At 44.2% G+C, this 26,753-nt stretch overlaps 1 protein-coding gene and 1 long non-coding RNA gene across 2 annotated transcripts in view; both read right to left on the reverse strand.

The window, feature by feature from the left end:
- Positions 1–26,753, reverse strand: part of LOC311141240 (NLR family CARD domain-containing protein 3-like) — a 230,725-nt gene that overhangs the window by 138,616 nt on the left and 65,356 nt on the right. The gene's annotated exons all lie outside the window — the stretch shown is intronic.
- On the reverse strand, positions 21,558–22,295 carry LOC311142769. The gene is made up of 2 exons (XR_014614383.1): positions 22,228–22,295; positions 21,558–21,750 (listed from the first exon to the last, which is right to left on the reverse strand). It is a non-coding gene; the product is annotated as an uncharacterized lncRNA (long non-coding RNA).

Consider the following 26,753-nt stretch of genomic DNA (forward strand, 5'->3'; position numbering starts at 1 on the left):
ACACACACACACACACCTGACACACACACACACACACAGGACACACACAGGACACACACACACACACACACACACACTGGACACACACACTCACACACACTGGACACACACACACACACCTGACACACACACACACACACACACACACACACACAAGACACACACACACAGGACACACACACACACTGGACACACACACACACACACCTGCCACACACACACAAACACACAGGACACAAACACACACACACTGGACACACACACACACACACACTGGACACACACACTCACACACACTGGACACACACAAACACACACACATACACAAACACAGGACACACACTCATACACACTGGACACACACACTCACACACACTGGACACACACACACACACCTGACACACACACACACACACAGGACACACACACACACTGGACACACACACACACTGGACACACACACACACACACCTGCCACACACACACACACAGGACACACACACACACACACTGGACAAACACACACACACACACTGGACACACACACTCACACACACTGGACACACACAAACACACACACATACACACACACAGGACACACACTCATACACACTGGACACATACACACTGGAAACACACACAGAGGACACACACATACACACTGGACACACACACACCTGACACACACACTGGACACACTCACACACACACAACTGACACACACACACACACACACACAGGACACACACACAGGACACACACACACAGGACACACACACACACACACCTGACGCACACACACACACGCAGGACACACACACAGGACACACACACACACTGGACACACACAAACACACACACACACACACTGGACACACACACTCACACACACTGGACACACACACATACACCTGACACACACACAGGACACACACACACACTGGACACACACACACACACCTGCCACACAAACACACAGGACACACAAACATACTGGACACACACACACACACACACACACACACTGGACACACACACACACACACACACACTGGACACACAGACTCACACACACTGGACACACACAAACACACACACACACAGGACACAAACACAGGACACACACACACACTGGACACACACAAACACACACACACACACACTGGACACACACACTCACACACACTGGACACACACACATACACCTGACACACACACACACACACAGGACACACACATACACTGGACACACACACACACACACCTGCCACACACACACACAGGACACACACACATACTGGACACACACACACACACACACACACACACACACACACTGGACACACACACACAAACACAAACACACAGGACACACACACTCACACACACTGGACACACACAAACACACACACACACTGGACACACACACTGGACACACACACACTGGACACACTGGAAACACACACACACACACACTCACACTGGACCCACACACACACGACACACACACATACACACTGGACACACACACACACACAGCACACACACAAACCTGACACACACAAACCTGACACACACACACACACAGGACACACACACAACACACACACTCACACACACTGGACACACAAACACACACTGGACACACACACTGGACACACACACTCACACACACTGGACACACACACAGACACTGGACACATACACACACACACTTACACACACACTCACACACACTGGACACACACACACACACTGGTTACACACACTCACACACACTGGACACACACAAACACACACACACACTGAACGCACGCACTGGACACACACACATACTCTGGACACACACACACTGGACACACACACACACACACTCACACTGGACCCACACACATACACACTGGACACACACACCTGACACACACACACACACACACACAGGACACACACTGGACACACACTGGACACACACACTCACACACACTGGACACACACACACACACTGGACACACACACACACACTGGACACACACATACACTGGACACATTTCCATGTGTTGGATTTTGATGAAAGGAAATCCCATATAGCCTACTGGACAGGACTTTGCTATGGCATCTTCTGGTTGGTTGTCTCAGGTCAGGTCTGAGCCATGATCAGAATGTGTCTCTGTGTCTATTTCCAGCCCTGCCATTTCTACCTGTCCTGATCCAGTGTTTCACCCCTGACCTCCTCACACCGTCTCACTGTCCATGTCTGCTTTTAGCTCCCACCTCTACTTCACTGTGTTATAATGGACCTTATGCTTGTTATGTCACCTCTGTAACCAGTTATCAAACATACTGACCTTTCTGACCCTTTCCCATGGCCCTACTTTCTACAACTGAACATTTAAATTCCTCTATGAGTTTTGTTTAGTGTCAATTTACTTATCTATGTACTTGTTGTATATTGGGGTTGTGCCGCAGAGCATCATGGGGGTTTGTATGTGTTGAGATGATCACGTTCCAGATAAATGGTTGATCTGATTCCTGTCTCCTGTCTCATCATTATTGAATTGTTATACAGACGTGGTAATGAAACCCACGAGACATAACAAAAGATTGGTGATGAGTAAGTCTAAATCTACAGGAACTATTCTGTCTGGAAGAAGTGGGTTTTTACAACTGTTTAAACTGTTATTTTCTGTGGTCCAGTCTAGGCTGGCAAGTGCATAGTCAAGCTAGCTAAGAAAGAGTGTTAACCAGTGGTGTAAAGTACTTAAGTAAAAATACTTTAAAGTACTACTTAAGTAGTTTTTTGGGGGGTATCTGTACTTGACTTTACTATGTATATTTTTGACTACTTTTACTTTTACTTCACTACATTCCTAAAGAAAATAATGTACTTTTTACTCCATACATTTTCCCTGACACCCAAAAGTACTCGTTACATTGTGAATGCTTAGCAGGACAGAAAATGGTCCAATTCACGCCCTTATCAAGAGAACATCCCTACTGCCTCTGATCTGGCAGACTCACTAAACACAAATGCTTTGTTTGTACATTTTCTGAGTGTTGGAGTGTGCCTCTGGCTGAACGTACATTTTAAAACAAGAAAACCGTCTGGTTTACTTTATGTAAGGAATTTTGAAATTATTTATACTTGTACTTTTACCTTTGATACTTAAGTATATTTTAGCAATTACATTTACTTTTGATACTTAAGTATATTTAAAACCAACTACTTTTGGACTTTTACTCAAGTAGTATTTTACTGGGTGACTTTCACTTTTAGTTGAGTCATTTTCTATTAAGGTATCTTTACTTTTACTCAAGTATGACAATTGGGTACTTTTTCCACCACTGGAGTTAACATCGTCATTGACGGCAGAAAAGGACTTGAGGTGGACATTGGAGCGGGAAAACAACGTGATTAAAAAGGAGGAATATACAGTGATTAAAGGAAAGGACATTTATTCAACTGTGAAGACAAACCTTTTAATTATATCTGCTAAATGAGCGAACTTAGGAGGAAACGTCAATGAGTGAAGAAAATGAAGATCACATGACTGAGGAAAATATTGCTTTGGTTGGACTCCCGAGTGGCGCAGTGGTCTAAGGCACTGCATCGCAGTGCTATCTGTGCCACTAGAGATCCTGGTTCGAATCCAGGCTCTGTCGTAGCCGGCCGTGACCGGGAGACCCATGGGGCGGTGCACAATTGGCCCAGCGTCGTCCAGGGTAGGGGAGGGAATGGCCGGCAGGGATGTTGGTAGAGCAGGGTTGTGGGTTTGTTTCCCACGGGGGGCCAGTATGAAAAAAATAAAATAATGTATTCACTCACTAACTGTAAGTCGCTCTGGATAAGAGCGTCTGCTAAATGACTAAAATGTAAATGTAAATGTTGAGGACAATATTGAAGTGAGTGACAATCAGGAGCTTATTGAGAAATGAACAATTATTGGAATTGATAGAAACATTGGACAGTTTGATGAAAGTATTGATCAGTGGAGCTCATATACAGAACGGTTTGAATATTTTGTTCTTGTAAATGACATGGATGAGGACAACATTGTGCCTCCATGTTTTAGTGTAATGGTGCCAAAGACATTTAATTTACTAGGCAGCCTGCTACAGCCAGACAGAACAGGTAATAAGACGTATGGGGATATTGTGGAGATACTTAAAGGACATTTTTCACCAGAACCACTAGTTAATGCTGAAAGGTTCAGGTTCCACAGGAGACATCAGGAAGAGGGAGAATCAGTAACAATGTTTTCTGCTGCATTAAAGAAACTACCAGAACACTGTGAGTTTAATGCTGTTCTAAATGACATCATTAGAGACAGACTAGTATGTGGGCTACGGAGTGAAGCTACACAAAAGAGACTGTTGACTGAAAGTCATCTGACCTTGGCAAAGGAAATTGAAATCAGTGTGTCCATGGAACTAGCTGCTAAAGAGGCTCACCAGTTGAGTTCATCAGGAACTTAGTGGGTTCATCTAACAATCCTAATCATCAGCTGATACATTTTAATCTCATACAAAGGGTAAACCTTCCACCTAGAAATCATCATTTAATAGAAATCACAACCGCTCCTCTGTATGATCTATGTAATCAAGGTGCCTTGGGCTCCTTTAATCATATGTACTGGGAGTGACCAGGGGACATGTTTTGGAAAGAGGTATCCTAATACCTTGTTACCCCTAACTGTTATTACTGAATGATAATTCACCACTGTCATTACAGCGAAGACGTATAATGTTGTCAGGTTGGACAGCAGCTAAAAAGATGTTGGAACTAAGATGGCAACCACCACACCTCATTGGATCAGCACTTTTATAGATATAATTTATTTAGAACTATCCACTGCTAGGATCCATGGGGCTAGCCAAACAATAATTGCAGCTGAAACCATAAAATAACTCCTGTAGTGGGTTTTACCCAACAGATTGACCGGTAATTATCATTTTTGTGCAAATGTGTACCTTGATTTAGTATTTCATTTAATGGAGATCAAGTTGGGTGTGTTGAGGTGGTCCCAGGAGGGGTTGGAGGGTGGGTTGGGGTGGTCCCAGGAGGGGTTGGAGGGTGGATTGGGGTGGTCCCAAGAGGGGTTGGAGGGTGGGTTGGGGTGGTCCCGGGTGGGTTGGGGTGGTCCCAGGAGGGGTTGGAGGGTGGGTTGGGGTGGTCCCAGGAGGGGTTGGAGGGTGGGCTGGGGTGGTCCCAGGAGGGGTTGGAGGGTGGGTTGGGGTGGTCCCAGGAGGGGTTGGAGGGTGAGTTGATGCAGCTGAGGTGGGTGATTGTATATGTGGTTTATTATAATTGTATTTATCTGCAATAACTAGTTTCCATAATATACTGTAGTGTATTAAAGATTACGACTTTCTTAATGGAAGCAGAGGATGTTTATCTTAGTTCAAATGTAGCCGTTTGGAGGGTGACGCCCCAGGGGAGACCGGTGATTGGACGAAAGAGGGAGCAACCCATTTTTGCCATTGTTTATAAGTAGGAGCTAGACAAAGGGGGTGTCAGAAGCATTCAGATTAATTTGGGACGGTGCTTCTCCAGACACCGCGGGTCTGTAACTTATGCTGTAAACTTGTGATATTAATAAAAGCTTCTAATCAAGGTGCAGCCTAAGTGGACTCTGTGTTTGACAGCAATAGCCACCATCATCCGACGGGACACGACAGAATGGGGGCTCGTCCGGGATACTGATTGCATCGTTCTTGGTTCCTTTCCTGAGTCGCGAGTTGACTACTGCCCAAGCCGGCTTTAAAGGTGAGATTACTCACAAAATTTGGGCATTGGTTATTCCGCTGATTCATGAGAGGGCATTGAAGGTGTGCAGTTAAAAGTACTTGGGTCGTTGTTGATGTGGGGCTATTGCGGTCGACTGAGTCTGTAATAATTATTCTAAAATGTGGGTGCATTGGTAAACGGTAGATAATTGGAATTTTAGAGCACAAAACGGTAGGAATTAAGGCAGATATTGGCAGGTGTACAATTAAGGCAGATATGCGCATACATTAGAGCACTGTACCGCTTAAGACCCCGGGGGGGCCATTTAGAAATGGGCCGACAAATCCGGTTGCGCGTTAGAATGTGCAGTCGGTGGGTTTTAGAGAAAACTCGGGTTGATGGAATTTATCTGATTTGTGATTATTGCTCGACTTTCATCCGACGGGGGGGCTGTTTGGGTGTAATTTCTCGGTGAATGGTCATTAAATCCACGGTAGCACAAAACAGTAGGATATTAAGTCAAAAGAAAAAGGGCAGTGCAGGAGGCTTATTGTGTGGGGTAGGCCACAGTTAGCTAAAGGCTAATGCTAATGCTAATGCTAAATGCTGGTTCAGGCCACATTGTACATAAAGGCTAATGCTAAGGCTAAATGCTAATTGTGTTGCGTGCTACATGCTAACGGGTGTCCTTAGAGGTCTCATTGCGATGGGATAAGCCTCTTAAACTTGTTTGTGTGTGTGGAATTAAGAGTTCTACGCAAATGTGAGCTCTGTTATGTGTAATTGATTGATTATAAGGTATAAAATAGTGAAGCTGTAGCGTAATGCTATCGTTCTATTGTCTGGGAATCGTATCGTTGAATGCATTTGCGCATGCGTTTAATTTTATGACACTACACTACAAAACGTGGGAGTTGGAGTTTATGGCACGAGATTATGAGACGTTGGGTTCCGGTACTAAACTACAACATGTTGTTTGCTAAAACTACAACACGGGATTGTGGGTAAAGTGTCATATTTCTGTTGTACTTTGCTGCAGGGGGCGACAGAGAAATAGCCACAGACAAGAGAGATTTGGACACGAATCTTCTAATCGTTAAAGTGACTGTTGTTCGAAAATGGAACTATTTGTTGAGAGGTAGTGAATTTATAAATTAAGATATATGATGACGGATTATAATGAATTAAATTAAATGACGGATTAAAATAAAATAAAAATGTTTTTGAGCGATCTATTTAGTCCTGAGTTAAGTTTTAGCGCGAATGTGAACGAAGGAATATTGAATATGGTTGAAATAACTCAGTGATTGCAGTAACTACTAAAATCTTTTTCTGTGTCTCTGTTTTTGTCATATGAGAGGAACAATAGGACGAGACGACAGGAGAGAGAGAGAGAAAGAGAGGGGGTGCTGACGTACACGTCACGTGACGCGACAGAGGATCAAGTCAAAAAGGTTTTGGTACTGGTCTGTTCACAAAACCTTCCCCTACAGAATGTTTGATGTTATGACAATTTCACATAGGCTTGGCAAATACTGATTCATTAAAAATTGCATTTGGGAGGCTCTGTGCATCACTGGGGTTAATTACAGTTGTGTTGGGAATCGAGGACTGACATTATTCTGTAAAATTTAAATAATTAGGTGCTTATAGAGAAAGGGGGTTTATGGGAAGTGTACATTTTACATTTACATTTTAGTCATTTAGCAGACGCTCTTATCCAGAGCGACTTACAGGAGCAATTAGGGTTAAGTGCCTTGCTCAAGGGCACATTTACGTCATTTAGCAGACGCTCTTATCCAGAGCGACTCACCAATTGGTGCGTTCACCCTATAGCCAGTGGGATAACCACTTTACAATTTGGGGGGGGGGGGGGGGGGGGGGGGGGGGGGGGTAGAAGGATTACTTTATCCTATCCCAGGTATTCCTTAAAGAGGTGTGGTTTCAAATGCCTCCGGAAGGTGGTGAGTGACTCCGCTGTCCTGGCGTCGTGAGGGAGCTTGTTCCACCATTGGGGTGCCAGAGCAGCGAACAGTTTTGACTGGGCTGAGCGGGAACTATGCTTCCGCAGAGGAAGGGGAGCCAGCAGGCCAGAGGTGGATGAACGCAATGCCCTCGTTTGGGTGTAGGGACTGATCAGAGCCCGAAGGTACAGAGGTGCCGTTCCCCTCACTGCTCCATAGGCAAGCACCATGGTCTTGTAGCGGATGCGAGCTTCAACAGGAAGCCAGTGGAGAGTGCGGAGGAGGGGGGTGACGTGAGAGAACTTGGGAAGGTTGAACACCAGACGGGCTGCGGCATTCTGGATGAGTTGTAGGGGTTTAATGGCACAGGCAGGGAGGCCAGCCCCTAGTGTAGTAATGGTAGGGTTAGAGGCTTTGTTTTTAGGATTGTAGTCTGAAGTTGACTACTTGCATTTTCTTTCCTGATGTTTTGTGGTAAGATAACCACTAATTGATAAATGGGTAATATAGGATATAGAAATAAAAATTGGTTTTAATTATTCATAATTTTTAATTGATTTTTTAATTGATTTTTTATTTTAATTAGAAATGGTTTTTGATAAAAAAAATTAATTGAATTTTTTCATATTCATATTTTGGTTGATTGATTTGTTTTGGGTTGTTTGGTTTATATTAATAATTAAAGGGGGGAAGCCATAGGCTATATAGTCTAAAATAAAATAATTCACGATAAAGGAATATAAAAGGGTTGTTATAATGGGGAGAAAACGACATCAAGGCTATGAAGGTGATTACACCGGTTGGTATAGTACAAAATAGTAACCCTTTAACTAAAGTATTGCTAGGTTATCCGGCAAATGAAACAAAAGTTGCCCTTCATTCTCAAACAAAAACTGATAAAAGATTCCAGCAATAAGATAAACAAAGGTATAGAGAAGGTGACAGGAAAACTAATGGCAGAAGTTAGTACACCTTTCTCACACACGGATTCAGCAATAAGACACCCACCTTATGAGAAGGAAGTAGAGCTTAGGGATGTTTATCCTCAGCTTCCAGGGATCATCCAGGAGGGTGATTATTGCATCAGAGATGAAGATGAACGAATAATAGATAGAGGACAAGCAGAAACGACAATGAAGATGAATCCAAAACTCCAGAAGGAAGAAAATGAGATGTCTGGAAGAGAAGAGTGAGGTTAAGGAAGATGGAACTTGAAGAAGATGATGAAGATGAAAATCAGAGTGATTGAGAAGAGATCATGGGTGGATATGACTCTGTGATCAGAAGGAAGTTGGCAAGAGAGGAAAGAAGGATACTAGAGATTTGATCTCTGATGGAAGTTGAAGGAAGAAGGATACAAGAGATTCGAGTTCAGATGAAGACAGCGATAAAGAGGAGACTAAAGGTGCTGTGTATTCAAAAGGAGTTTATCCTACAAGGACTGGCACAGAAGAAATAGAAGGAGATATAGACCGATGCTTATCATGCCTGGATAAAGCGACTAGTTTAGAAGAAGTAACACAACTGGATGAACAACTCAAGAAGAGAAGATACAGAAGGAGAAAACCTGCTGAGAAAATAATCCCAAGAATTGGAGGAGAAGAATAATACCTTGAGGTCAAGGAAAGGCCAATAGTAAGAAGATGATGGAAGATGATATTTCGAGGACAGAACTTAGAATATAAGCTGTTGAAGAATACTGTTATGTCAACAACAAAGAACAGGACGAAGAAACTCTCAAACTCAATCATACAACTGGTGGAGAAGGAGAAGAGAAGCTTTGGTTATGAAGAATCAAAGTGAACCAAATCAACAATCACTGTTACAGCTTCAACTGAACAAGATCAAATGCAATTGTACCAGCCACCAAGGGGGGTACCAGGTGTTTCATATCCACAGCCAGTTTCTGGACAGACACAGAATTGGAGAGGAAGAGGACGAGAAGGCTTAGAAGGAGGAGGAAGATTTCAGCTACACTTCCAGCAACTTTCAGAAGACTGTTATAATTATGGACAGGTTGGTCACTTTACCTGTGAGTGCAACAAGTCAGGAGGAAACAACAGAGAACATTTTTAAGGAAGATACAGGGGCCAGTCAAGATCACCTGTTCTCCAGGTGAACCCTAAGGATTCTAGAGTGCCTAGAAGATACGAAGGGGGGTGTCAGCTGATAGCACCGATTAGAGAAGAAGAAAGAATATCTAACAATTGAAGTAAAACCAGAGGACTATGAGAAGTGATAGTGAATAGTGGAAAAGCTTTTATCTGTGTTGAGCCTAAAGAGGTTAAACATCTCACTATGTAAAATTAACTAATTAGGATAGGGATTTGAGGTAGTAAAACAGTTAATTACTCTTAGGGAACCAATTGAGCTGTGGCACTCTGGCTCCACGGACCTTGATATTCGAGCCAGGGTTGTGTATTTCATTGTTCGGGTGTATTTCTATGTTGGGGATTTCTGGTTGTGCATTTCTATGTTTGGGTTAATTGTTCGTTATTAGTCATATGACTCCCAATCGGAGGTAACGAGTGTCAGCTGTCGGCTCGTTATCTCTGATTGGGAGCCATATTTATACTGTGTGTGTTCACCTTGGTTTTGTGGGTTTTTGTTTCCTTGATGCTGTTAGTGTATATCAGTATTTGGACTTCACTTTCGTCCTATTTGGTTTGTTGTTTTTGATCGTGGTTTCTTTAATTAAATAAAGTCTACGATGTTCGCTCAACACGCTGCGCTTTGGTCTCCTCCTTTCGACGATCGTGACAGAAAAACCCACCATAAAAGGACCAAGCAGCGCGTCCAGGAGCAAAGGGTCTGGACATGGAAGGAACTGTTGGACGGTAAAGGGTCCTGGACTTGGGAGGAGATCCTGGAGGGTATGGATCGCCGTCCATGGAGCGAGACGGTGGAGAGGCGACGGCGAGAGGAGCAACGGCGTCGGCAGAGCCAACGTCGGAAGGACGAGAGGCAACCCCAAGAAATTTTTTGGGGGGGGCACATGGCTTGGGCGACTGAGCAGCAGGAGGCTGCCACAAGGCAGATGCAGAAGGCTACCAGGTTAAGGGGGCTGACGGAGGCAGAGAAGGGACGGATTCAGGAGGCTACCAGGTTAAGGGGGCTACTGGGTAAAGCAGGGAAGGAAGGTGTAGAGGCTCGGCGAGAGGTACTGGGGTGTGTAACCAGTCCGGTCCGGCCCGTTCCTAATCCCGAGGTACAGCCAGTAGTGTGTGTTCCCCGTACGGTATGGCCTGTTCCGGCCCCTCGCACTAAGTGTACGGTGCGCGTCGCCAGCCCGGTTCGGCCTGTTCCTGCCACCCGCACCAAGTGGACGGTGCGCGTCGCCAGCCCAGCCCGGCCTGTTCCTGAGCCTCATACGAAGCCTACGGTGCGCGTCGCCAGCCCAGCCCGGCCTGTTCCTACTCCACGCACCAGGGATACGGTGCGCTTCGCCAGCCCAGCCCGGCCTGTTCCGGCCACTCGCACCAGGGATACGGTGCGCGTCGCCAGCCTAGCCCGGCCTGTTCCTGCTCTCCGCACTAGGCGTGAGGTGAGTCCCCAGGGTCCAGCATGCCCTGTTCCGGCTCCCCGCACTAGGCGTTATGGGAGTCCCCAGGGTCCAGCATGCCCTGTTCCGACTCCCCGCACTAGCCCTGAGATGCGTGTCCTCAGCCCGGTACCTCCAGTTCCGGCACCACGCATCAGGCCTACGGTGCGTCCCCAGGGCCAAGCATGCCCTGTTGCTGCTTCCCGCACTAGCCCTGAGATGCGTGTCCTCAGCCCGGTACCTCCAGTTCCGGCACCACGCATCAGGCCTACGGTGCGTCCCCAGGGTCCAGCATGCCCTGTTGCTTCTCCCCGCACTAGCCCTGAGATGCGTGTCCTCAGCCCGGTACCTCCTGTTCCGGCACCACGCACCAGGCCTACGATGCGCCTCAGACGGCCAGAGTCTGCCGTCTGCCCAACGGGGCCTGAACTGTCCGTCTGCCCAACGCCGTCTGAACTGCCCGTCTGCCCAACGGCGCCTGAACTGCCCGTCTGCCCAACGCCGTCTGAGCTGTCCGTCTGCCAAGCGCCGCAGGAGCTGCCCGTTGGTACTGAGCCTGCAAAGCCGCCCGTCTGCCATGAGCCTTCAGAGCCGTCCGCCAGACCGGAGCCGCTAGAGCTCTCCGCCAGACAGGAGCAGCCAGAGCCTTCCGCCAGACAGGATCAGCCAGAGCCTTCCGCCAGACAGGATCAGCCAGAGCCTTCCGCCAGACAGGATCAGCCAGAGCCTTCCGCCAGACAGGATCAGCCAGAGCCTTCCGCCAGACAGGATCAGCCAGAGCCTTCTGCCAGACAGGATCAGCCAGAGCATTCTGCCAGACAGGATCAGCCAGAGCCTTCTGCCAGACAGGATCAGCCAGAACCTTCCGCCAGCCAGGATCCGCCAGAGCCGTCCAGCCAGGATCCGCCAGAGCCGTCCAGCCAGGATCCGCCAGAGCCGTCCAGCCAGGATCCGCCAGAGCCAGCTAGTCAGGTACTGTCCCTTAGCCCGGTGCGGCCCATTAGTCCAGGGCTGCCCCTTAGTCCGGTGCTGCCCCTTAGTCCGGTGCCGCCCCTTAATCCAGTGGGGTTTAGTTGGGGGGTGGTCATGTGGAGGGGGATACAGAAGCGGATAGTGACTAAGGTGGGGTGGGGACCACGACCTGGGCCAGAGCCGCCACCAGGGACAGACGCCCACCCAGACCCTCCCCTAGACTGTATGCTGGTGCGCCCGGAGGTCGCACCTTTAGGGGGGGGTACTGTGGCACTCTGGCTCCACGGACCTTGATATTCGAGCCAGGGTTGTGTATTTCATTGTTCGGGTGTATTTCTATGTTGGGGATTTCTGGTTGTGCATTTCTATGTTTGGGTTAATTGTTCGTTATTAGTCATATGACTCCCAATCGGAGGTAACGAGTGTCAGCTGTCGGCTCGTTATCTCTGATTGGGAGCCATATTTATACTGTGTGTGTTCACCTTGGTTTTGTGGGTTTTTGTTTCCTTGATGCTGTTAGTGTATATCAGTATTTGGACTTCACTTTCGTCCTATTTGGTTTGTTGTTTTTGATCGTGGTTTCTTTAATTAAATAAAGTCTACGATGTTCGCTCAACACGCTGCGCTTTGGTCTCCTCCTTTCGACGATCGTGACATGAGCTCTGCTATAAAAAATCAAAGAGAAATTAAAATAGACATACTAATATTAGAACATATACATATTGCATTGTTGGAAAGAGATGCATTGTGTAAATTGAACTGTACAATAAGATGTACACTAGACGGCTGTCTGGTAGAAGATTTTAAAAAGTAGGGTTTTTGGGAATCATATTGGCTTAAAAAGATAATATCATAGGAAGGATGATAATCTATTAGACTGCCTATTAGACAATCTGTCTGGAAAATAAAGTTAAAAGGGGTGACTGTTATTCTGGGTTACATTCTTACACCAATAGATTTCAGGCTAGGCTAAAAGGTGTTTAGTCGTTTGCCAAGTCTGTGTGTAAAGAAGTCAGAAGCAGGTGGGGACCTTCCCAATCACATATCCTAAAAATTGGTGGTAAAGGGATTTTGTGAATAAATCAGTGGGAAAAGGTTTTTAAAGGTTAGGAGAAAAGATTAGATTAAAAAAAGTTAGGAGAACTAGGTTGAAGGAACTCTAAGACAGTAAGCTAAGTTTCAAAGTTAGTAGTAAGAGAGAGAACAGTGGTGAAGGACATTTTAGAGTAGGAAGATCAAGGTAATTGTAGGTGTATTTTTTTTATAATCAAAAGTTTGAAAGTTAGGGTTTAGAGTAGGAAGAGAGAGTGAATGTAAGGTACATTTACGTCAGTTGACACTAGTGGTAATAGATGGAAGTACAAGTAAAGAGTTCAAAGCTTTGGGGAAACTAGATGAAGTAACAATAAGGACATTAACACGTCAGTCTATTATAACAACAGTGAGAAGCAATTTAACTCTTTCAACATTGATAGTTATTAAAGCCATAAATATATCGCATTTGATTATAAGGGAACCAATAGCTCCAGCACCAATTTTAGGGGGGGAAAGACTTATTAGGGTTAGGATGGGGACGTTCCTCCCACATGGAGAGATAATTAGGGAGAATAAGTATTGTTATCAGGACCAGATGTAGAAGCGGTGCCCCCTAGTCAAAGAAAGTATATTTTGTACAACAACATGGAGGGGAAGAGGGTTATGAGTGATTGTTCACTTATTTTGCGTAATGTTACAGAGAAAGATCAGGGAGAATATATGTGTACTTATCTAGTGCAAGCATTAAAATTTGTTCCGGTTAAGAATTATTGGTTAAAAGGCTATGTAATTCGTAAAGTAACGCTTATAATGGAAGAGTTGAGGTCTGTTGTAGCCTCCACGGTCATCAAAGGAGTTCAGGATAGGTTTATTACAGTAGTCACTCCAACAATGAATAATACACAGAGTATATCGGTAACTTTCCCACTAGAAGTAATTAAGGGTGTTAATTCATCAACTAAATCAACTACTTTAATGGTAACTTTGGAAGGGATTAATGATACGATGGCAATAGCAAATGTAGGAAGTATGACACCGACAACAACTTTTCTGAAATTAAAGGGGGTAGCAAGAAGGACTCAGGGGTTTATGTTAAAATAGGAGAGCAGATAGTAGTAGAGAACAATATAGATTCATCTGAAATAGTGAAGGATACTATCATGGAGGTACAGGATGAGGTCTTTGATTTTAATGACAGACAAGGAGAGGTATCTGATCAGTACCGCTCGTTAGGGAAGAGAGAAACTAAATGCATATGGGTTTGATTCTTCTGTTGTGAAAATTAAAGATGGATGGGCAGGTAGGAATCTTTGGTTCCAGCAGCTAGCTCATTCTGTAAGATCAGTGAGGAATCTTGAGGGTCCATGTCTGTTGAGAATTCCAGCCAAACATTTTAGAGACGGTCGCTCGACCTCTATCAAGTATGTGTCAATCTTATGCTTTGTCATGACTGTTGTATCAGCAACAACAATCAGTAACAGATAAAATAATGTCGTTGTCAAAACATTTGTTTAAGCCTAGGTTTAGATGTTCTTGGTTAAATGAATTACCCTATGGGAATTTGTTAGATGGGAAGTAAAATCAGGTAACAGCAAACCCTGAAGCATTGGAGGTGAAACCATTGAGGGCTAAAAGTTGTTTTTGTTCTAATAAAACATATGATGTAAGGGGTATGTTTATGGGAATATCAGATTGTGATGATTATATGATAACTTTGGGTATGCATGACCTTAAGGGTAGTAATGAGAAATATGTTACTTTTTATGTTCCAGGTAGTAGGAACAGCAGGACTTTGATGGTTAAAAGATTAGCTTTTGCCTGACAATGTGACTATGGGGAATTTTATAGATATTTGGAGGGTTTGTGGTGATTAAGCATATATATTCTTACCCTATGGATGGACAGGATGTTGTTACATGTCAACGTTGAATTGGAGGATAAGTCTAAGGGAGAAGGGGGGACTTTTTCCATGGTATGGTGTAACATTTGGGAAGATCATATTGATAATGTTAGTTATACTTTGAATCCAGATAGTTCAGATATTATCACTAGGGTTATATATGTATTGAAGAATATAAGGGATGCATTTGGTAGATCTGAAGGAGCTGGATGGTCAGCGAAGACTTGGTTGCAAGATCAGTTAGGCCAGTAGGAGCAGTGATGGATTACATTTTAATAGCAGCTTTGATAACACTGTGTGTGATGTTTGTAAGTTGTTACTGACCTTTGAGAAAGCTATGCTATTGAGATAGGTTGGAGTAGTGATGCCTGGAGACAACATTCAGATGCCGTTGTTGACTGTTCCTGATCTGGATGAAGATGGACAAGTGGGACTGGATGGAGTATTGATGGATAAATATCCTTTTTGAATATTTGATCATTTTTCAATTTTTTTTCAATATTAGTGTGATTTTAGTATGATTTTATGAATCAAAGGGGGGAAGTGTATAAATGAATCACAGTATCCTATTTCATTATTCTATCATTTATATTGATTCATACATCATTTATATATAATTTTTATATTCTTAGTTGATATTGATGTTTATTTTGAAAGTGTTGTTTTGCAAAAGATACTGTTTGGTCTTTTCTTTTCTTCCAGAAGCATTTGGGGGAACATGTGGAGATTGAAATACTCAAACAAGGACAATATGAAGGGACAATATGAAAGGACAATGACTGGAGGAGATGGAACCAGGAAGGGGTGGAAAGATTCCGATTCCATCATCAACAATCCATTGGAAGTCGAGACTACGGGGAGACGAAGTGTAGTGGACTACATTCCAGTGTCTGAAATGAAATATAGACATATTTGCATGTGTAATACATAATTTGTGTCATACTCTTACGTATTAATTTTTGTAGAATGATATTTGATGTTATTGAATACATGTGGGGATCTTAGATGTTTTTGTTTATTTCGTTGATGCTTAGGGACAGGGAGTCTAGGCAGGGAGAGGTCCACTATAGGGTCCAATGGGTTGACCAGCCTTAGAGTGGACATTTTTTGGATAGGATTTTGTTTGCAGGGGCTTACATGTGTATTTATTGCATCATAGTTTCAAATGCATTGATAGGGATTTATGAGTTTATCTGGAGTATCTAGGTGGTTGCCTGGGGCAGAGGAACCGTGAGAGAATTTTACTGTCTTGATTGATGGATGGATATCTGGAAAAGATGGCTGCTGGACAGTTTTTCGCTCTCACACTCCATAAAGATTTGTTCATATTTCATAATAATGTATTCACACTTCATAAACATTTGTTCATATTTCATAATAATGTATTTACACTTCATAAACATTTGTTCATATTTCATAGAAAGGTATTTACACTCTAGAGAAAAATGTTTTTTTGGTTTAATGTTAAAGATACTCAATAAGATAAATTGTTACTTGTCATAATCCTATTCTGTTTGTTTTCGAGACTTTTAGTTAGTCTCGAAGGGGGGAAATGTAGTGTATTAGAGATTATGACTTTCTTAATGGAACCAGAGGATGTTTATCTTAGTTTAAATGTAGCCGTTTGTAGGGTGACGCCCCAGGGGGGATAGGTGATTGGACGAAAGAGGGAGCCACCCATATTTTGGCTTTGTTTATAAGTATGAGCTAGACAAAGAGGCGGCAGAAGCATTCAGATTAATTTGGGACGGTGCTTCTCCAGACACCGCGGGTCTGTAACTTATGCTGTAAACTTGTGATATTAATAAAAGCTTCTAATCCAGGTGCAGCCTAAGCGGACTCTTTGTTGACAGCAATAACCACCAACAGCAGACGCGACACGACACTACAACACAGCGAGCCTAGAAGATGGTGTATAGAAGATGTCATCCGTAAATTGACGTTTTGCAAGCTACCGTAGGTCTGGTTTGGGACTTGGAGACAGCAGCAGCTCTGTCCCAGTCTTTCCCTTTTAAGGGTTATGGTTAGGGTAGGGGTTAAGGTTAGGGTAAGGGTTAATGTTAGGGTTTAGGGCCGGGACGTCCCAAGGATCCCAGATAGCACTAACAGAGAGCCACCCCTTAAAGCATCAATCAGCAGCAGAAACAATAACAAAGTGGGAGCCCCTCCCCTAATTCAGTAAACAGCTGAGGGATGAGCCCCGCCCCTAATTCAGTAAACAGCTGAGGGATGAGCCCCGCCCCTAATTCAGTAAACAGCTGAGGGATGATCCCCGCCCCTAATTCAGTAAACAGCTGAGGGATGAGCCCCGCCCGTAATTCAGTAAACAGCTGAGAGATGAGCCCCGCCCCTAATTCAGTAAACAGCTGAGGGATGAGCCCCGCCCCTAATTCAGTAAACAGCTGAGGGATGAGCCCCGCCCCTAATTCAGTAAACAGCTGAGGGATGAGCCCCGCCCCTAATTCAGTAAACAGCTGAGGGATGAGCCCCGCCCCTAATTCAGTAAACAGCTGAGGGATGAGCCCCGCCCCTAATTCAGTAAACAGCTGAGGGATGAGCCCCGCCCCTAATTCAGTAAACAGCTGAGGGATGAGCCCCGCCCCTAATTCAGTAAACAGCTGAGGGATGGGGCTCTCTAATTCATAGACAGAGCTAAGGGATGCAAGGACTGACCATCCATTATATAAACATGATAGTTTTAACCATGTTTTGAGGCTATATAGTGTTTGTTTACATTTTCTTTGTTTACAAACATTGGAGTAAAACAGGCTTATATTCTGGCTTCTGATTGGGTATAACACTTCAACTAAGCTCATGATGCATTTATGAGTTACATTCTTCAAGAATCAATGGGGACACATCATTAATGGATGTAGCAACTGCTGATTGCCACTTAAAGTAGACCGGAACTGTGACAAATTGTTTCAATGGTAAACGGGCCTGAGTGCGACGTCTTCGTTCATCCACCATCTTTGATTGTACACGCACTGTTAGGAAAGTTAACGGTTGCGTTCCCCTGCTCAGACGTTGCATGAATCAAGCAATGGTTTCATGCCACGTGGTGGACTTTGCTGTCAGGCACCAGATTTCTATAGCATCTGATGTGGTAAGCTGATACGTAAAACACCTGTCCAGGAGTTGGAAGATCTGGCAGGAGTCAGCAACGTCTGAGCAGAGGAACTCGCCCCAACCTGTTACTGATGTAAAACACCTGTCCAGGAGTTGGAAGATCTGGCAGGAGTCAGCAACGTCTGAGCAGAGCAACTCACCCCAACCTGTTACTGATGTAAAACACCTGTCCAGGAGTTGGAAGATCTGGCAGGAGTCAGCAACGTCTGAGCAGAGCAACTCACCCCAACCTGTTACTGATGTAAAACACCTGTCCAGGAGTTGGAAGATCTGGCAGGAGTCAGCAACGTCTGAGCAGAGGAACTCACCCCAACCTGTTACTGATGCTACGTTCATAACATGTAGGAAGCTCAGAAAATACTACTTGTAAATTGGGAGCAACGAGTTGTGTGCTTTCATGTGTTCTGAACTAGTTGAGAACACTGATTGGCTAATGGAAAACACGCTGCATCAACCATAAACTGAAAGTACAGCTGTCATGCTGGTTAACACATTATAGTGTTCAAAAACTATATGAATAGATTGTTTTTATAAATAATGTTTTGTGGTTTTATTGAACTGCTTAAAATGCTGTTATGGAGGTATTTTCTTTAGAATGTGAAGTCAGAGTTGAGCATGTGGGAGGAGTCAGAGCTCAGAGATGATAGACAAGTCTCCCACTAATAACCAGTAGGAGGGGCGTTCCAGTGGATTGATAGATGAGTTTCCCACTAATAACCAGTAGGAGGGGCGTTCCAGTGGATTGATAGATGAGTTTCCCACTAATAACCAGTAGGAGATGCGTTCCAGTGGATTGGTAGATGAGTTTCCACTAATAACCAGTAGGAGGGGCGTTCCAGTGGATTGATAGATGAGTCTCCCACTAATAACCAGTAGGAGGGGCGTTCCAGTGGATTGGTAGATGAGTTTCCCACTAATAACCAGTAGGAGGGGCGTTCCAGTGGATTGATAGATGGGTTTCCCACTAATAACCAGTAGGAGGGGCGTTCCAGTGGATTGATAGATGGGTTTCCCACTAATAACCAGTAGGAGGGGCGTTCCAGTGGATTGATAGATGAGTTTCCCACTAATAAGCAGTAGGAGGGGCGTTCCAGTGGATTGATAGATGAGTCTCCCACTAATAACCAGTAGGAGGGGCGTTCCAGTGGATTGGTAGATGAGTTTCCACTAATAACCAGTAGGAGGGGCGTTCCAGTGGATTGATAGATGAGTCTCCCACTAATAACCAGTAGGAGGGGCGTTCCAGTGGATTGATAGATGGGTTTCCCACTAATAACCAGTAGGAGGGGCGTTCCAGTGGATTGATAGATGGGTTTCCCACTAATAACCAGTAGGAGGGGCGTTCCAGTGGATTGATAGATGGGTTTCCCACTAATAACCAGTAGGAGGGGCGTTCCAGTGGATTGATAGATTAATCTCCCACTAATAACCAGTAGGAGGGGCGTTCCAGTGGATTGATAGATGGGTTTCGCACTAATAACCAGTAGGAGGGGCGTTCCAGTGGATTGATAGATGAGTCTACCACTAATAACCAGTAGGAGGGGCGTTCCAGTGGATTTTCTGTCTAACTTCCTTCATCTCAACTGACATGAGAGAACTGGACAGGTGAAATCAATGTCCGGTAGACAGCCAACATATTACTTTGACCTATCTTGTGTTTTCAAATGAGTCAAGTGAAAGGAGAGGAGATAAGGAGAGGAGGCCACTTTAGAGTATTGAGATGCATCCATTGTCCTGTCCTGTGTGATCATGATAGCTTAATTTCAACTGAATAAGACCCATTTTTATGTATTGAACACAATCCTTATTACTGTATTCCATTTCCTGTACTGCCATATTCTGATCAATATTAAAACATTTCAACCTCTTCTTTCATCTGTTTGATGAACCTGTATTAGTCAAATCTGTCACATGTACATTTCATTCAGTGGAATTGAGTTCATACAGAAACAAGATTGTTGTGTCAAGAATTTGACAAATTATCATTATACAGACAACAATATTTACGAACTCCAAGAAGCCCAATAACAACAAGATCAATGATTTCTAAATGAAACCAGTTTTTACAACACAGTGTGGTGATTCATTCTATTAATGAATGACTCTAGTTGACAATGTCTGTCAACTTCAATGGCCCTCACTACATATTCGTCGCCAAACCCACTGGCTCCAGGCCATCTATAAATCACTGCTAGGCAAATCCCCGTCTTATCTTAGCTCACTGGTCACCATAGCAACACCCACCCGTAGTCTGCGCTCCAGCAGGTATATCTCACTGGTCATCCCCAAAGCCAACACCTCCTTTGGCCGCCATTCCTTCCAGTTCTCTGCTGCCAATGACTGGAACGAACTGCATAAATCTCTGAAGCTGGAGACTCTTATCTCCCTCACTAACTTTAAGCATCAGTTGTCAGAGCACCTTACAGATCACTGCACATGTACACAGCCTTTCTGAAATTAGCCCACCCAACTACCTCATCCCCATATTGTTATTTATTTTGCTAATTTGCACCCCCAGTATCTCTATTTGCACATCATCTTTTGCACATCTAGCATTCCAGTGTTAATACTAATTGTAATTATTCTGCACTATAGCCTATTTATTGCCTTACCTCCATAACTTACTACATTTGCACACTGTATATATATTTTCTGTTGTATTTTTTGACTTTATGTTTTGTTTTACCCCATATGTAACTCTGTGTTGTTGTTTTTATCATACTGCTTTGCTTTATCTTGGCCAGGTCGCAGTTGTAAATGAGAACTTGCTCTCAACTGGCTTACCTGGTTAAATAAAGGTGAAATAAAAAAATAAAAAATAAAAGTGTGTATTCATGAATATTTACAATATATGTTTACACACTAGAGAGCTATTCTACATTGTTGCTCCAGTGTGTCTTACTGAACATGACCATGATTAGAGTGAAACCTCATGTTATGTTTGACACAGAGACCACATGACACAGGGACACTGAGGCGTCATACCAAACATAAAACCCTGGATAGAGGGGCTCAGTGAATGTGGAGTGGAATGTGTTCAGGTGGGTCAGTGTGTCAGAGGAGACTCTGTAGAAGGACAGAGTGCCGGCTGGCCAGTCCAGATACACTCCTACTCTGTGGGAGCTGGAGGAGGGGACGTCTATGGTAGTGTGATTATTATTGTGACAGGCAGAGTAACTCTTGTCAGAGCAGAACAGACTCCAGGACTTGTCATTGTATCCAATCCCACAGTCCTTACCCATTCCTCTCCTGCTGATTCCTTTATATGTCACTCCTATACCAGCCCCACTCCCACTCCACTCTACCTCCCAGTAACAGCGCCCAGTCAGACCCTCTCTACACAGCACCTGTCCACAGCCCTCAAATCTCTCTGGGTGATCAGGATACGGCTGCTTCTCTCTCCTACATGTCACCTTTCTGTTCTCCTCAGACAGAGAGAGGCGTCTGTTTACTGTGTTTAGGTCCAGTGTGAGATCACAGACATCTGATGGATGAAACCAGACACAATTTTAGAAATCATCATCATCCTGAACACACACAAACACACACACACACACACACAACGGATACACACTCACACTCACATGCTGAACAAACACACACACACACACACCGGATACACACTCACACTCACATCCTGAACACACACACACACACACAGAACACACACACACACATCCTGAACACACACACACACATCCTGAACACACACACACACACACACACACACACTGAATACACACACACACACATTTCTAATGTAACAGGAACACGCCACACACACACACACACATTGTCAAAGCAACTCTTTGTAAACTTTGGTGTCCCTGATTTGTGCTTCTGTAGAACTACAGCTGATATTTAATATGACCAAGTAAGTAATGATAGTGGTCTTTGACTTTGACTTCACTTGAATTAAGACTTATTCTTAGTCATATTCTTCACAGCAGTCAACACTCACATTTTCTAAGTCCAGGTTTCATTGTGTTCTCTCCACCATGTTCCACACTGTAGCGGTAAGCAGAAGAGCAGACAGTCATTGAGGGATACACCTGAACTCACACACACACACACACACACACACACACACACACACACACACACACACTGGACACACACACACACACACTCACACACACATTCAGCATAAAACTTTGTACAAGCGGTGGTAAGAATGTTTGTCCGTGTGTGTGTCCAGTGTGTGTCCAGTGTGTGTGTGTCCAGTGTGTGTGTGTCCAATGTGTGTGTGTGTGTCCAGTGTGTGTGGGTCGAGTGTGTATGTGTGTGGGTCCAGTGTGTGTGTGTCCGGTGTGTGTTTTCTTTTTGTGTGTGTGTGTGTGTCCAGTGAGTGTGTGTTTTTCCAGTGTGTGTGTGTGTGTCCAGTGTGTGTGTGTGTCTACTGTGTGCGTGTGTGCCCAGTGTTTGTGTGTGTCCAGTGTGTGTGTCCAGTGTGTTTGCGTGTGTCCAGTGTGTGTGTGTGTGTGTGTGTCCAGTGTGTGTGTGTGTGTGTGTGTCCAGTTTGTGTGTGTTTGTGTGTCCAGTTTGTGTCCAGTGTGTGTGTGTGTGTGTGTGTGTCCAGTTTGTGTCCAGTGTGTGTGTGTGTGTGTGTCCAGTGTGTGTGTGTGCTTGTGTCCAGTGTTTGTGTGTGTGTGTGTGTGTGTGTGTGTATGTGTGTGTGTGTGTGTTTGTCCAGTGTGTGTGTTTGTCCAGTATGTGTACTGTACACACAAACACACACATATTGGACACATACAGACACACACACTGGACCCCCACACACACTGGACACAAACACACAAACACACACTGGACACACACACACACACACACACAAACACACACACACACACACACACACACACACACACACACACACACACACACACACACACACACACACACACACACACACACACACACACACACACACACACACAAACCACTGGATCCACAGCAACTCAAAAGCTTTTTCTGGGAGTGTGAGTGAGGAAGGATCTTTGGGTTCTCTGCCTCTCCTAGCAGCCTGTCATTCATCACTCAAGCTGTTTGCTAACTCTGCTTCATGCGTTGCCAAAATAAGTAGCTCTGTTTGTGCTCAGACAATCCTACATTTCACACATACACACACGCACACCATTCACCTGCACTGCACAGGCCCCAGAAGCACTGAGAATACTGGGCCTCAATTGGCTCTCAGTCACTGCAGCAAATAGCTATCGCCATAATGAAAGGTTTTTAATACGAGTAGCTGTTTTCCCCTGATGTGTCTTTGTCAAACTGTGGAAGTTTATTTAGTGGTGAAAGTCATTCTCAATCATTTTAACGTTCAACTGTCTCGGTAATTAGCAGGTTCAATGCAGCGAAGGGGTATTTTGGAATGACACCCTCCATTATATGGTGTGCAAGGACTGAACACTCGTTGGTGCAACACAGAATGTACCGAGATAGAAGGAGAGATTGTGGGTGTCTTTATGCCAACAAAGTGTGATCCCAGAGTTTCTACAGTGTTAAGTAGCCTTAGTTATGTTATTTTAAGGACCTATCTTGTGCCTCCTCGCCACAGCGCTACCGTGTCCTCAAAAAACTCAGCGAGAAGAAGCTGAAGGGTTTTTAAAGTGGACAACTTAAACGAAAATCATTCTCTTTTTTCATGAGTGTTCCAGAAGACAGACCTTCATTGCCAGGACAAATAGTGATGTTGTTTCCAAACCAAACTTCAAGGTCTTTAAGTGAGTGTGTGTGTGTGTGTGTGTGTGTGTGGGGTGGGGGTCGGTCACATATTAACAGAGCTCTCTGCCTAGGCTTCCTCACGGCACCATGACAACCAATACTTACAAAGTAATCCTTATTTGTATATTTTTGAAATAGACCAAATTTCTTTTGGGCTGAGAATATAAGACTTATAACTCTGAGAGAGCATCCAAGGGCTAGAATGATGTATATAGAATGTATGACAAACAATAATTTTTAAATATAATTCTAAAATCTTCAGAATTCTGAGATTTTTGTCCATAATACAGAATTCAAGCCAACATTCCAATCTCATTATGACTCAACAATTAAGCTAGGCTACAACCATAGAATTTGGAATTAGAACTTGGCTACAACAAGTTCCAAACCAAAGAAAACAACCAGCATATCCATTCACCACACCATAACTACTCAAGTGTATATCTTTTTAAATCTTCATAAGTGGACAGACATCGCGGAGGAGAGGTGAGTTAGAACATAATAATGTGTAAAAGTGTTTGACTTCTAAGGAAATCAGTGAAGGTAGGCCTACTTATTACCATTTAATAAATTATACAAGTTAGCCTGAAGGTAACTGAAGTTGGAAAACTGGCATGGCCAGACAGTTTTAAGAAAATGACATGGAAAAGATTCACACAAAATAAAAATAAAATAAGGAATACATGTTTCTCCATACATATTGATGCAGAGAGAAGTCATTGAGATGGAGAAAGAGATGACTGAAAGTGAGGAGATGGAGAAAGGCAACAAGATGAGGGGGGAACGAGAGATAGAAAGACAAAGAGAAATGGAGGGGCTGCTGAGAATGAGAAAGGAGATTGAGACTTGTAACAAGGTAGACCACTACCGGTGGAAGCTGCAGAGAGAGGTGTTGGAGGAAGTCAACAAGGTGAGGGTGGAACCAGAGCAAGAAAGAGAAAGGCTAATTGAAGAGTTGCTGAGACAGATAAGGGAGACTGAGGCTTCTATTGAGGTAAACTGCTACCAATGGAAGCTGGAGAGAGAGTTGTTTGAGAAACAGAGAGAAAGTGCAGTGTCAGACAGAAAAAATATGGAGCTCAAGATGGCAAAGCTGAAGGTGGAGAACATACTGCACTTGGCCAAGATAGGGAAGTTGACCGTGGAGAACACGAGGCTGTTAGCTGAGAATGAAAGGCAACGAGAGGTGATGGACAAACAGAGAGAAAGTGCAGTGTCAGACAGAAAAAATATGGAGCTCAAGATGGCAAAGCTGAAGGTGCAGAACATACTGCACTTGGCCAAGATAGGGAAGTTGACCGTGGAGAACACGAGGCTGTTAGCTGAGAATGAAAGGCAGCGAGAGGTGATGGACAAACAGAGAGAAAACGCAGGGACCGACAAACAAACAATGGTGGACAAGATATCAAAGGTGAAGATGTCCTTGGCCAAGTTATGGAAGGTGACAGTGGAGAACAAGAAGAGACTGTTAGTTGAGAATGAAAGGGTGGGGAAGGAGAGGGTGAGAGAGAGGAATGGATGGAACCTCATAAGAAATGGTTTGGAGACAGCTTTGGCCAAAGCAGACCAGGAGAGGAATCAGACCCTAGTAGCCTGGAAGGAGGACAGGGGGAGATGGGCCAAGGCCAAGGCTGGCCTACGAAGCCTCTTGGATCAACGGGGGGAAAGATGGATGAAGGAGAAGGAGGAGATTAAGAGGAGGAGCACGCAGGCAGCAGAGGAGTGGATAATTGAGCTGAGAGAGAAGGAGAGAGCGATAGAGGCTCTGGAAAGAGAAAAGATGAGGATTCTGTGCCTGAATGGACAAGAGAAGAAGGGATGGGAGATGGAAAAGAGAGAGATGGAGAAGGAGAACTGGAGGATTACAGAGGAGCGGGAGAGAAAGAGTAGTGAAATTGAGAAAATGCAAAGGGACAAAGAGAGATGGGAAATAGAGAAGAGGGATGTGGTGGAGAGGATGAAGGAGGCGTACATAAAGCTGTACCAGATGCAGACTGTCCTGAGGTTCAGAGAGCAAGAGCAGGCACAGGTACAGTACTCCATTTAACCAGTCACAGTTCAGGGAGGTCATAAGTCACCTCCTAATGGTTATACTATCAGATTCAACAGATTAAGTTGACTGCATGCTAGAGAAGGAGTAATAATAATATTTCAGATCACTGACCAACATGTATGGACTTTCTCTTTCAGATGGAAACTAAACGCGCCCAGAGAGTCAGGGCAAAGCAGGAGAAAAAGGAGAGGAAAGAAAGAGACTTGTTGGAGAAGAACAAAGTAAAAGAACTGCTCAGAGCTAGAAAAGCAGAGAGTAAGGAAGAAGTGAGGAAGAATAAGGAGAGGGTGAAAGCCCACCTGGACGAGGTGGCAAGGAACTATAACGAAAAGAAACAGAGGGAGAAAGAAAGAGAAAAGCTGTTGAAAAAGGCATATGGCAAAGAAAATCACATGGTGTACATCCCAGACCTCATACTGAAGAAGATGTAAGAACACAACGCATATGGAAGAGTAAATATTATCAGCTAGCATTGGTCAAAAGTTCATTTCTATCTTCTTTCATTTAGTGGAATACTTCATCAATAAAATAATATGAGCATTTATTTGTCAGCATTCATTCCCATATGGAAGAAAGAACACACAAAATATGAGAAAAGTATAAGATGTGGATTAAAGGTTGATGTGGTTACTGGATAATGCAATGTGAAGGGCTAGATTCTATCAAATCGGAGGTGGAACTGCGTTAGAGATGGCAAGTCCACA

The sequence above is a fragment of the Coregonus lavaretus genome, assembly GCF_964263955.1.
Source record: "Coregonus lavaretus genome assembly, chromosome: 2".
Classification (NCBI taxonomy): domain Eukaryota; kingdom Metazoa; phylum Chordata; class Actinopteri; order Salmoniformes; family Salmonidae; genus Coregonus; species Coregonus lavaretus.